Below are 14,330 nucleotides of genomic sequence, written 5' to 3'. Positions count from 1 at the left end.
AATCTAACCAGAGTAATAGCAAAACAGTGAGATTGTTCCATCAAAGAAAAGTCCACGACCTGATAGCTAAACAAATGAATTCTACAAAACATTTAAAGATGAGCCAACTGCAATACCTTTCAAACTATTCCAAAATACTGAAAGGGATGAAACTCTTCTAAACTCATTTTTTGAGGTCAGCATTACTCTGACACCAAAACCAAAGAAAAGACACAGTACAAAAAGAAACTACAGACCAGTGCCCTTGATGAACCCAGACAGAAAAATTCTCAACAAAATACTAGCAAACTAGAACCAACACTACATTAAAAAGATCACACATAATAATCAAGTGGGATTTACCCCAGGGATGTGAGGATGTTTCAGCACCCACAAATCCAAAACATAATAAAATACATCAAGAGAATGAAGAGGGCTGGCACCGGTTCATGTCCCTGCTGCTCCTCTTTGGATTCAGCTCTCTGCTTATGGCCTGGGAAAGCAGTAGATGACAGCCCAAGTGCTTGGGCCCCTGCACCTATGTGGGAGGCCCGTAAGAAGCTCCTGGCTCCAGCTTTGGATCGGCCCATCTCCAGCTGTTGTGGCCATATAGGGAGTGAACCAGAGGATGGAAGACCTTTCTCTCTGTCTCTCCCTTTCTGTAACTCCAGCTCCCAAATAAATAAATAAATTCGAAAAAGGAGAATGAGGAAGAAAAACTATAGTATCATCATAATGGATACAGGAACAGCATTTGATGATATTCAACATCTCTTCATGATAAAAACCCTCAGTAAATTAGCTAGAGAAGGAGCATACTTCAAAATTATATATATTAAAACCCACAGCCCATATCATACTGAATGCGGAAAAGTGGAAAGCATATTCCCTCATATCTGCAAAAAGACAAGAATGACCGCTTTCACCATTGTTATTCAATATAGCACTAGAAGTATTAGGAAGAGCAATTAGAGAAGAGAAAAAAGGGCATCAAAATTAGAAAGGAAGAAATAAAAATATCCATGCTTGTAGGTGACGGGATATTGCACATGGAAAAACTTAAACACTCCACCAACAAGCTGTTAGAACTGGTAAGCCAGTTCAATAAGTTGCAGGTTAAAAAATCAATATACAAAAATGTTTCATTTTTATTCATCAATAAGGATACTGCTGAAAGAAAAGGACATTAAGAGAGAAATCCAACTCATGATGGTTACTAAAGATTAAATATTTAGGAATAAATTTAAACAAAGAAATGAATGATATATTCAAGGACAATTATTAAATGCCAATGAAAGAAATCATCAAGGACACACAAAAATGGAAAGATTTTCACTGTTCATGGATTGGAAGAATTAACATTGTTAATTTGTCCATACTGCATAAAGAAATCTACAGATTCAATATAATCTCAATTAAAATCTGAATTACACTCTTTGCAAAAAATATTTTTTAAAAACTCCTAAAATCTGTATGGAACCACATAAGACACAGGATAGCCAAAGCGACCTTGAGCATAAAAAAAAGCTATTGGCATCACAATACTTAATTCCAAAGCATACTAAAAAGCTATAGTATTTAAAACAGCATGGTACTGGCAGAAAAACTAACACATACATCAATGTAACAGAATAGGGAACCCAGGAACTAATCCACATACATAGAGCCAACTAATTTTTGACAAAAGTTCCAAGAACATAAATTGGAGAAAGGCTAACGTTTTCCATAAATGCTGCTAGCAAAACTCGATATTCATATTTAGAAGAATGAAATTTTATCCTTACCCCTCACCATATACAAAATCAACTCAAGGTGGATCAAAGATCTAAATGTAAGACCTGAAAGTATGATATTGTTAGCATATGTAAGGGAAACACTTCAAGATATTTGTGTATGGAATGATTATTTTTGGTTAAGATTCCAAATCAGAGGCTGGTGCTGTGGCACAGTGGGTTAAGCCACTGCTTACAGTGCCATCATGATCCATGGGCACCAGTTCGAGTCCCAGCTGTTCCACTTCTGATCCAGCTCTCTGCTAATGTGCCTGGGAAAGCATCAGAAGATGGCCCAAGTGCTTGGGCCTCCACTACCCATGCAGGAGACCTAGATGAAGCTCCTGGATCCTGGAGTTGTAGCCATTTGAGAAGTGAACCAGTGGATGGAAGATTCCCCTACTCCACCTCTCCTCTCTGTAAATCTGACTTTCAAATAAAGAAATAATCTTAAAAAAATCCACAAATTGCAGGCCACAAAAGCAAAAACTAGACAAATGGAATTATGTCAATTTCTGAACCTTTTGCACAGCAAACAGTTATTTATTATTATTTATTATCTATTTGATGGAAGAGACATCTGACAGAATGGGAGAAAATAAGTACAAGCTACTTATCCAAAATTGGATTAATGTACAGAATGTATCAATCACTCAGAAACCTCAACAACAGTATACCACAACATGTCCAGTAGACTGCAACAGATAATTCTCAAAGGTAGAAATACAAATGGTTAACAAATAGACCATGAGGCAGAGAGATACAGACAGATAAAGACACTCACAGACTACTCAGACATCATTACACACACACACACACACACAGACACAGCTCCTATATACTGGTTTACTTGTTAAATGCCTAAAATGACAGGAGGTGGATAAGGGCCTTGGGTGGGAGCCAGGAACTCAATCCAAGTCTCGCACATGATGTCAGGGACCCAATCACTGCTGCTCCCCAGGGCCTACTTTAGCAGGAATTTAATTTTTTTTAATTAATAGGTTTATTTTTAAAAATAAAAGCAACTAGCACACCATACTCAATACATAATAATTATAGTTACTAGTACAATTATTATAATTCACATATACATACCACATCATAATGTTTTACTCACTGTGAAATTCGTTATTACATTTGACTTATACTACAGTCTCTGGGTAACCAGAGAAGGGATTATCAATTCTGATTTACAGATGAAGAAATTGATAAAAGACTAGATTCTTTTTTCTTTCTTTCTTTCTTTTTTTTTTTTTTTGAGAGTCAGTTAGAAGACAGAGAAAGGGAGAAAGAGAGAGAGATGTCTTCCATTCACTGGTTCACTCCCCAAATGGCTGCAATGGCCAGAGTTCTTTATAAAGTACTCAGCCTCAAGTATTTTGTTGAAGCAACAGAAAATGGACTAAAACTGGGCCATATCAGGGGTACAGCAAGAAACAAGAAGTCCAGACTAGGGTTCCAAGTGAGTCCCCCTTTAATTACTCTCCCCAGAGGAGCCATAGGTCTGGAAGCCATGCCTGACTGTGTCTCACTGTAGTAAGGACTGGAAGATCTGGTGCAAATATGGATCTTGTTGGATTTCAGGGGTAAAACGGGTACCTATGAAACCAGACAGAAAGAAGCTGCAGAACAATGGACTTGAACTCCAGCCATCAAATCACCTTGGCTGGTGCTTGTGGCTCTTTCAGTTGCCTGGAACCTCCCCTACCTCTGTAATTGCTGGGCTTGACTATAGCTTCAGCAGGCCTCTGAAAACTCCAGCTCAGAACACTATATCATTTTCCAAGGATTCATATTGAATTTCTTCCCTCAGGGGGACTTGCTGAAAATTTGGTTCATATATATATATATATATATATACACACACACACACACACACACATATCATAAAGCTGAAGATCTGTTATCCATATCCAAGCTCAAGGAACAGAAGATAAAAATCTCTCATACCCCATTTTGTGGTCACTTTTACTCTGAAACTGTCAACATTTCTAACATATCATACCAAAATCCAAAGGCTGCTCAGCCTGTGAGGGCCTTTCCAGCTTTTTTCTTCTATTCATTTTTAAGGTCAAGATAAAATGCCACCTCCTCCACCTTCCTCTGAGCTTGGATGCTTGTCAGGACAGCATCTATTCTATTTTGAACAGGACTGCAGCAGATAGGTGGGTACCATTTTCACTGCTCTGACACATTTTTGCCAAGCTGTAGTTTAGTCTGAAACATTTATTAGGCATGAGCTCTGTGCCAGACACTTTATATACATTCCCTCACTTCCTAGAATGTATGCCAGCTTCACAAGGTCAGTGACTTCTGTTGTTAAGTGTTCATTGCTGTATTCCAGGTGCCTAGGAGAGTACCTAGCTAGTGTGTGTTTAATAAACATTTGTAAACAATAAGTGTCATTTTCTAGTGAGGAAACTAAAGCTTGGAAAACTTAAGTAACTTGTGCAAAGTCACAGGCTTAATACATGGTGGAGTCAAAATTTGAACAGTCAGACATCTATGGAGTCTCTGCTCTTATTTACAGCCTAAGCAGTGAGAGACTACTGTGGCCCCTACAATCACATTATTCACTCAGATGATAAACTGCTTCCCTTTTGTGGCCCTGGGACTACTTAGCAACATGCATTTGGTTGTTTGTTTACAGCTTGTCAGACTCTGGGACCCACATTCTTATGCTGCCACAGTACCTTTGCTTTGGCATTTGCTGCAGTGGTGCTCTTAGGCTTTCTAGGCCTTGTATTTTGCCTGGGGGTGTCTCACCACCTGCGCCCTCCAGTCCTTGGTACACTCCATCCCCAGTAGTGCATCACTTCATCTCTGGGCTCCTGCAAGGAGAAAGGGTGGCAAGGGCAGCTTCTGATTTCCAGCCTGGCCCCCTCCTTGCTGTGTGACCTTGGGTAAGTCAGTTCTCCTTTTTGATGTCTCCAGCTCAACTGCTGGGAAGCAGGAAGAAAATATGGCTTTGTGTCCAGATTTAGCAACAGAGGATATAAAAATGATTACTTTCGTATATTAAGTGACAGCATAGGATCAAAAAAAAAAAACTTCATTTCAAAGGAAGATTCAAATGATGTTGTTTAAAATGGGGATGGGCTGGAGAGGTATCCCTTGCTGAATGCCTATGGACCTTGACTACTGTAGATTTCAGATGATAAGCTATCTTGCCATTAAGGTCATCATGTATTTTTTTCCAGTATAAATCAGGTTTTGACCTGTATATCTGGCTTTCTTGCTCTGTGAGCCTCTCCCATCCTACTGCTGAGCAGCTGCTGCTAGATGGGGGGAGCTCATTAAATCCCTTTTTGCCCCTACCTTCCTATCAGCTCACTGAGAGGTGCTTGCTGAGGAGGGTGGTGAGTGCTGAGCAGCTGATATGCCTAGTCTATAAGCTGACCCAATTTAGAAGATTTTTTTTAACCCAAGAGGGCTTCTTTTTATGCTGCAATACAGCTGTACACAGAGAGACCAGAGCAGCAAGCTTCAAGGTTTTTCAAATCACTCAGTCAATATTTACTGGGCACATGCTGTGAGCCAGACATTATGTAGAACATGATGACGACTGAGACCTGCCTGAACACAGTCACATTGTGTTGGTGTGTGTGTGGGAGGGTGATAAAGGAGATAACACATAGCTATACAGTTCTGAGATGGGATAGAATCTGTTAAGTGCTACTGAAGAGGCAAAAACAAAGCTCAAGGGAGGAAGGTCATATGTGATGTAGGGGCTTTGTGGAGGCTGTGGCCTTATAGCTTAAAATCTAAATAAGTGAATGTAAGAGGAGGGCACTACAGAGAGCAGGATCATCACAGACTTAGATTCAGAGATGGCAAAGCAGCTGCATTGAAGAGAGGAATCACTGGAAGACCTGTACTTGAAGACAGTAACTTTTGTAGGCTAGAGAGGATGAACCAGAGGGAGAGATGAGATGGGTGACAGGGAAAACAGCTAGGAAGTTACTGTACTCATTGAGGTGAGAAGCAATGAAGGCCTTCAATTAGGGCTGCAACAGAGGAGAAGCAGGGCAAGACATAACTAAGACATAAGACTGGACTCTGCAAGAACTGGCAAATGATTACACAGTGAAGAGAAAAGGGAGGGGGGACTCAGAGAAAAGAGAAGGGTGAGTCTCAGCTGCATGACCAGAAGGACCGTAAAGTTAGTGACCCAGAAATATCACTCAAAAAAAGCCAAGTTTAGGCGAGGACCTAGTGATGGCATAGGGAAAGCATATTGACTGAATTAGAAATGCCCAAGGGGCTTATAGATAGATCAGTCCTAAGGGCAGCTGATAATCTAGGTCTGAATATCAAGAAACCAAGCGGTACTGCTGGTCTTTGGAGAGGGTCATCAGACAATGGGTGTCAAGGGTTGAATTATATCCCCTGAAATTCTTACACTGAATTTTGGTGCTAACTCCTAGTACCTCAGAATGTGAACTTATTTATAAATAGAGTTGTCACAGATGTAATTCGTTAAGTGAACTTGAGGTGATCCTGGAAAGGGGTGGATCCCTAATCCAACATGACTGATGCCCTTATAAAACATAGGAACACATATACGGAAAACACCATGTGAAGATGAAGGCAGAGATCAAGGTCATGCAACAGAAATCTAGGAATGCCCAAAATTTCCAGCAACCACCAGAAGCTATGAATGAGGCATGGAACAGATTCTCCCTCACAGCCTTCAGCAAAGAGTAGTTCTAACCTTGACAAAGCAATGAATTCTTCTTGTGACTTCAGAGAGGTCACTTAACTCTTCAGAGCCTATAAACTTGGAAAAATGGAAAACTGGGTGATGCTTAAGGGTTAGCTTCATCAAATTTGGGTAAGACAGATGGGAAAGGGAGTCCTGATACATTGCATGTGCAGGGGCTTTGTCATCCCTGGTATGATCACTTCACTTCTGAAAGAACTAGATACAGGAAATCAGTGCATAACATTCCATATTTTCAGAACATCCTATGGATGGACACATCAATACATACAGCATGCAATCTCAAATTTCCTTTCAGATACAGAACTATACCTTCCCGTCTCTCTTCAGCACATCCAGGCCTGATGGATCTGACTCAGAAACACACCATAGAGAAAACAGGGCAATGGTTGAAAAATCTACACGAGGTGAAAGGATGGCTCGCTCTCTCTCTCTCTCTCTCTCTCTCTCTCTGTGTGTGTGTGTATGTGTGTGTATGTATGTGTGTATGAGAGAGAGAGAGAGAGATGGGGAGAAAGATTGATTGAGATTCAGCTGTTCAAATCAGCTAGGCTGTGGGAACTAAATGGAATTACATTAGAACCAAAAGAAGTCAAGTTGCTAATCACTGCCCTGTGTTCAGTCAGAGCTGACTTGTGCATACCTGGAGCAGACAACCTCCTGAAAGAGTTGATATATAAGATTGATTTCCATCAATTTCCCCCATAGCACCTATAGCAACCTGCTACTGTGCCTGAAATTTCACCATTAGAATCTATTCAAAGGATAGTTACTGTCCGTAAAATGACTATAGGGAATGAGAACGCATACCCGGGTGGTAGAAGAGCCTGATGCTCAGGTTATGGCTTCTCAGAAACTTGTGAAAAATCTTTGTCTTTTGGGATTCTAGATTTTGCTGATGCACTTAAAGGGTAATCCCTCCAAGGGAGCATCTACATTTCCTTAGAGTTATAAAGACCTAAAAAAGTGCCTTTAATGATCCCCAAAGGAAGCTCTAACAGTTGATCCTAAGACCTAAGTGAAAGGCTATAGGCTGAAGGGCTCTTCAAGCCTAGCAGTTCAGCAAAAAATGTTTAGCAAACAGGAGTTCTAGTCCTGGGTAGTAAACTCACCTTGTTCCTTCAGAGATGTCATTTAACTCCACAGTGGTTAGTAAGGGTTGTCTTCATCAAGCTCTATACAGCTGATGTTTCTTTTCACCCTATGAGGAGAGTCAAGCATTCCAAGATTGCTATACCAATTCCCCCTTTCAGGGCTGCTTTCTCTGTTTTTTACCTTCTCTCCTTCCCTCCTTCCTCCTTCAATGGGGATTTTATATGAGCAATGTTTGACTGGCCTACTCACAGCAAGCTCAAAGGTTGGGGCTAGCACTGTGGCGCAACAGGTTAAACTATGGCCTGTGGCTCAGGCATCCCATATGGGATGTCCCAGCTGCTTCATTTCCATGCCAGCACCCTGTTAATGTACCTGGGAAAGCAGTGCAAGATGGCCCAAGTGCTTGTGCCCCTGCACCTATGTGGGAGAACTGGAAGAAGCTCCAGGCTCCTGGTTTTGCATGGGGTCAGCTCCTGCCATTGTGGACATTTTAGTGAGTCAACAGATGGAAGATCTCTCTCTTAGTCTCCTTATTTCTCTCTCTGTAACTCTACCTTTCAAATAAATAAATAAATCTTAAAAAGAAAAGCTCTAAGATGAGGGAGATTAGCAAACATACATGTTTTCTTAATCTATTGTGAGTATCAATCATTTAGCACATTTTAATTTTGACAATAAAATGGTATATATTTATCATATATGCTATGATGTATTCAAGTATATATACATTGTGTAATGACCAAACCTAGTTAATTAATATACATGAAGGAGCTTCAAAAAGTTCATGGAAAATGCAGAATTATAAGAAAACCATTCAATAATTTCAAAAATGTTTTGCACCAAATAAACTTATATTTTAATTCCAGTTTCAATGAACTTTTTCAACTGCTTCCAATATTACCTCAAAAAGTTATCATTTTTGTCACAACAACACTTTATATCTACTCTTCTAATTATTCAGGAATATAACATGTGATTATTAACTATAATCACCAAGCTGTACAATAAATATCTTAAATATATCCTTCTCATATAACTAAAAATTTGTATGCTTTGACCAACATTTCTCCAACCATGCCCTGATCACTCCAGCCCACAGTAACCACCATGGAGGGTGAGACAGTGAATGGGAAGAACAGCAATGGATGTTGATGTGAGAGATACAGAGACAGAGACTGAAAGAGAGACTGAGAGAACCTAGACCCTAAGCTTAACAAAGACTTAAGAGATGTATCACTCATTTATAGTGGTAAAGACATTATTAAAATCCTTCTGAAACAAAGTTGTTTAAAAATTCCATTTGTGAGAACTCAGGGAAATCTGAACACTAACTGAGCACTGTATGATATTAAGTAATTATTAGTAGTATATCTTTAGGCTTGATAATTATAGTAAAGAATCCTTATAATTTAGAGATTCATACTGTTTTCAGATAAAAATGATATGAAATCAAAGATTTACTTCAAAATAATCTAGAGATGTGTGCTGAGGGAGTGGATAAAAGAATAAAATACTAATTGTTAACACTGAATAATAAGCATATGGGGGTACATTACATTGTTTCACATGTATTTCAAAGTTCCCAGAAAAAACAAAAAGTGTTTAAAAAGACGAGAGACAGATTAGTCCAGTGATTTTTGAGGAGCCCAAGAGTTCTGAGGGCACACCTTGGAGGCTATGATGAGGTAAGAAGATAATCATATGATGACAGAAGCATCTAAAGGGCAGCCCTGCTTCAACCTCAGCCATATCATTTTTATGTTTTCAAGACAGTTTGAACATTCTATTTTTGGAAATCCAGGGTTATTTGAGCTTCGTTTAAGGCTAGCCAAGCCACTTACACTTTAGCCTCAGAGAGATCCACTTTCAAATACAAACAGAAGTAGAGAAAATAGTATAAACTACACTATTGTCTGCCCAGCAAGGTATCCATCCCCTCATCCCTGCTACTAGTCATTCCTACATTGCTTAGCAGTTGGGAGACCTAGAATTTATTGCTCTCCAAATCACTGACTTTCAGAACCTCTGCCCTGCATCCACGCACAGGATCTAACTGCCAGGAATGTCACATCCAGTTTGTCTCAAAGAGCCTTCCCTCCTGGCCGGGCCTCCCTATGTCCCCCATTGAAAAAAGCACTCTATGCCCCCAACCTGGATAACTCATCCCTCAGGAGCCTATCTGCCCCTCCATGCCCCACCCTTTTTACCAGTATCAATCACCACAGTTGTGTCTAAAATGCTTTTCACACACAGTGTGATGAAAGGTCCTAACTCCATAGAACATGAAACTTCAAAAGACTTTCACAAAGGTTAGGGATCACCATTTTGTGTGAGGCCTGCCCTAACTTGAGAATCAAGGATTGGGTAACTCACAGTGTATGCTGAGGTGAACCCCATCAAATGAGCATGCCACAAGCAAGCATGTTGTTGAATGTGGGCTTGTTGGGCTGTGAGTCAACTACGGGTGTTGAGCTAGGAGGACTCAAAGACTCAAAGTCCCACTCAAATACTAGGTGGGGCAGAGCTGGTCCTCAGTTGGAAACAGAAATCCTACCAGACTGTCCCTCTCATTCTCCAGTTTCATAGTCCTCTCTCACCCTATGACAGCTCTAAAACTGAAAAAAGAAACAGCTCTCAAAGACAATTCTATAAGCCCCTGAAGGGAGGACTTTAATGCTTTTGCAGTTCTTGAGAGTTGGGCAATCAGAGAGAAGCTAGTCTGCAGGGGTGGGCCACTCTAACAGACACATTCTTTGTATTACACTCCAACACTCTAACAAACAAACTATAGCCTCCCAAGCAAGGTGTCTGGCCCCTTATCCTCCTACCAGACTTAGCTCTTGTCTTGTGGCCATGAACCCTCTGCAAAGTGTCATATTTAGAATTAATATGAAAAAACCAGCTTTTATTTTCTTTTCAAATTTACTTCAACTACATATCAAGTTGGAAAATATATTTCTCTGCCTGCCTCTATCCCAGTCTCTCTTCATCCCCAACAATAATGCTTTCCAAACAGCTTGAGTTGGGGAAACCTGACAGGGTATCCTCTCAGCATGTTAGAATCTAATACTATGAGAGGTTCTGATTTTCAGGGTTTGGGGCTCTACTTCAAGTCCTCTTCTCTCTCATCCGGTAGAGGTACCAGAGTACTAATGATGCAAACCCAGTCCAGCTCCAAGTGCCAGAAATACAGGGTCCTAAGGGAGAGACATTATGTTTTGCTGGGAGTGAAACACAGGCATCTCTCCAGTCTGGGCCCTATCCACCTGCTGGACATTTCTGTAAACCACAAATAATCTGAAAACCTAATTTCAGCTACTATGATATTATCAGAACTTCCTCCACTTTTCTTCTTCTTACTTTTTATTATGGCGATTTTCAAATGTACACACAAACAGAATCATATAGTAAATCTTGAGGTACCTATAACCCAGCTGCAATAGTTAGCAATTTAAAGCCATTTTGTTTCAAACTTTTTGGAGCATTGTAAAGCAAATTCCAACTACACCATCATATAATTTCCTTCATGACTATTTGAAACTATACATGCTATACATTTTTTTTTTGCCACCAGAGTAGAATGAAAGATCCAAAAGGCACCTTCAGAGGTGTAGTAATTCTGGACTCATCTCTGCTACTGATGCACACTCTAATTTTGGATAAATCTCTTTACCTCTCTAGACCTCAATCTTCTCATCTTTGTAATGAGTGGGGGAGGTAGGAGAGGTTGGAGCTCTTTGTGTTTGTGTGTTGTGGGCGTATACACTAAACTAGTGCTTCCCAAGTTTTAAGCTGCACCGGAGTTTCCTGTTAAAATGAAGATTTGGATTCAGTAACTCTGGAGTAGGGTAGGGAATTCTACATTTCTCACAAGTTTCCAGGTAAAGCCACAGACCATGCCTTGAGTAATAAGGCTAAATTATCTCAAAACCAAAAGCCTTCTCTATTCTGCAATTCCACTAGTGCAAAATTCCTGAGAATTCTGTCCATCTTCCTATCCCCAGGTGTCAAGCATTTCTTAAATTCTCCCAAAGTAGTCCAGTTGAAAAATCTTCAAATGAAGGTTAGTGTGCACTCTCAATCATTGGGTCTAGGCAGAGATGTGCTGAAACCAGTTTGTACCAACTCTCTGGAGCTGATTGTCAACTTTTTAGGAAATTTGTGAGTCAGCTGTTAAAAATACAGCCAGCATTAAAAATTAAATTAACATCCATGTCCATATGCCAAGAGACAGAAACAATCCAAATGTCCATTTACAAATAAATGGATAAAGAAAATGTTGTATATACATACAACAGAATACCATTCAGCATTAAAAAGAAAGATTCTGATACATGATACAACATAGAGGAACATTACGCTAAATGAAATAAAGCAGTCACAAAAAAACGAATATTCTATGTGTTTCCACTTACATGAAGTAACTAAAGTAGTCAAATTCATAAAGACAGAAAATGGAATGGTGGTTACCAGAGATAGAGGGAGGGGAAAATGAGGCATCATCATCTAATAGATATGGAGTTTCAACTTTGCAGCATGGAAAAATTCTAGAGATCTGTTTCACAACATTTTGAATATATTTTGCACTACTTTTTTTTTATCACAATTAAAAAAAAGTTAAAATGTAAAAATTAAAATTACATACAATTAAATATCTGGAACAAGAGTTATAAATGCTCAAATTGCATCCCTTTAAAAAGATTTTACTCTTATTTGTAGTATTATTAGATTATACACATGTGTATTATATATGTAATATATACTATGTATTTGATATTGTATCTATGGTAGAAATATTACATGAAGGTACTTCAAAAAGTTCATGGAAAGTGGAATTACAAGATAAGTTTATCTTGGTGCAAAAAATTTAAATCCATGAATATGAAGGGGCCTCCAAAAAGTTCACTGAAAATATAGATTGTGAGAAAACTAACAGTGGATTCTAAAAATTTTCTGCAGTAAAATAAACTTATCTTTTAATTCTATTTTTCACATACTTTTTGACGTACCCTCAGATAACAGTGTGCATCTTTTCTGAATTCAGTAACACGGAGTTGGTAGTCTGATATTGGTAAATGCTACAAATTATGGCTCTCCCTCCCCTCTAACCCCTGGAGAGCTGGTTGTTAAATATTTACCAGCACACCACTGGTTCCAGAGCTTAGTAAATTTGCATTGCCAGTAAATGCTCTAGAGTTACTCCAAAAGCCATTCGCTGCATTTTAAAATTTCTTTTCCATGGGGCCAGCGCTGTGGCACAGCGGATTAAGCCTCCCCTGCAGTGTTGGCATCCTATGTGGCCACCAGTTCGAGTCCTGGCTGATCAGCTTCCAATCAAGGTCCCTACTGATGTGTTTGGGAAGGCGGTGGTGGATGACCTAAGTGTTTGGACCCCTGCACCCATGTGGGAGACCCACAAGGAAGCTCCTGGCTCCTGGCTTTGGCCTGGCCCAGCTCTGGCCATCACGGCCAATGGGGAGTAAACCAGCAGACGGAAGATCTCTCTGTGCCTCTTCATTTTTAGAATGGAGGTGGCAGGACAATCATCATAATCATAACTAGCACTTGTTTTAAATAAGTTCATTCATTTAATCCTCATATTACCACTGTACAGAGGAAGAAATTGAAGCATGGACAGGCAAAATAGCATGTGCAAGGTTACAAGTTAGCAAGTGAAGAAGTGTTACTAGATAACCTGCCAAATAAACAGGTACTCAATTCTAAGCTGGAAAAACCATTTCCAAGCTGGAGCTGGGAGCCCTGAATAGATTTCAAGGTCATACTCCGCTGATATAACCTGACCTTATAGATCTGAGAAGCTGTGAGGGTAGATTTGGATGGCCTGAGACCTGTGAAATGAAGCCAGGGTGCATTTCCCTTGACCCTCAGGGGCCCCATGGGGCAGAATGATATGTATGACTAATTGGATGTTGCAGTGGGTTTACTCTTTTACTGAATGATAAAAGTGTCAGAAACTTGAATATCATTTGGCCAAAAGGCTCTCATGAGCCATTCCTTAGACTTTTTTCTTGAGGACTGCTTCTTTCTTGAGGACTGGTCCCTAGCCTTTTTGCCTCCAATCTGAAAGCTATTTCCAAGCACGACAACAACCAAGAGAGCCATTGCAGTGCTCATTAAAAAGGCTTTTCTCATTAGTTTTTCTGCAACATGACCTAGGGAAATGTCCTGGGCCCACATGTAATAATAACAAAAATATCAAAATGTAAAAAGTTAAAAATTGGCTTGTTCCCAAAGGCATCAGTGCCCATTTACTCTAAGTAAACTTATATCAGAAGCCAGAATATTAGACACCAACAATGATCACCGTATCTTACAGTCCAGAAGATAGGAAGCTAGAAAGGGCCTTAAGATGTGTAATGTATCATATGTCAGCTTACTTACAGAGGTGGGTTCTGGTACTGTTGGTGTCCAACCTACTTTGACTACAAATTGGCTTACCTACCTTCTTCCTAAAAACATGCCATAGGTTATGCTCATTCCACTGCAGAGACTGTATTATGTTTCAGATCTCCCTCAGTTCCCTGGCCTATTGTGATTATCACTTTCTTTCCCATATTGCTGCTGTAGTTTGGAAAATGATGACTCTGTGGAGAGGAACAAGCAGGGGCTAGTACATAGATATTGTTCAGCTCTGAGATATATTATTCTCCTGTATTTTAAGTTTTCACTGGCAGCAAAGACAAAGCTGAAAATCTGATACTGTCCTTGGGAGTTTATAATTACTCTTTTTCTTCTTTCTA

This window comes from Lepus europaeus, chromosome X, assembly GCF_033115175.1.
Source record: "Lepus europaeus isolate LE1 chromosome X, mLepTim1.pri, whole genome shotgun sequence".
NCBI lineage: Eukaryota > Metazoa > Chordata > Mammalia > Lagomorpha > Leporidae > Lepus > Lepus europaeus.
The sequence above is the reverse complement of the archived record's forward strand: the minus strand, read 5'-3'. Positions refer to the sequence as shown.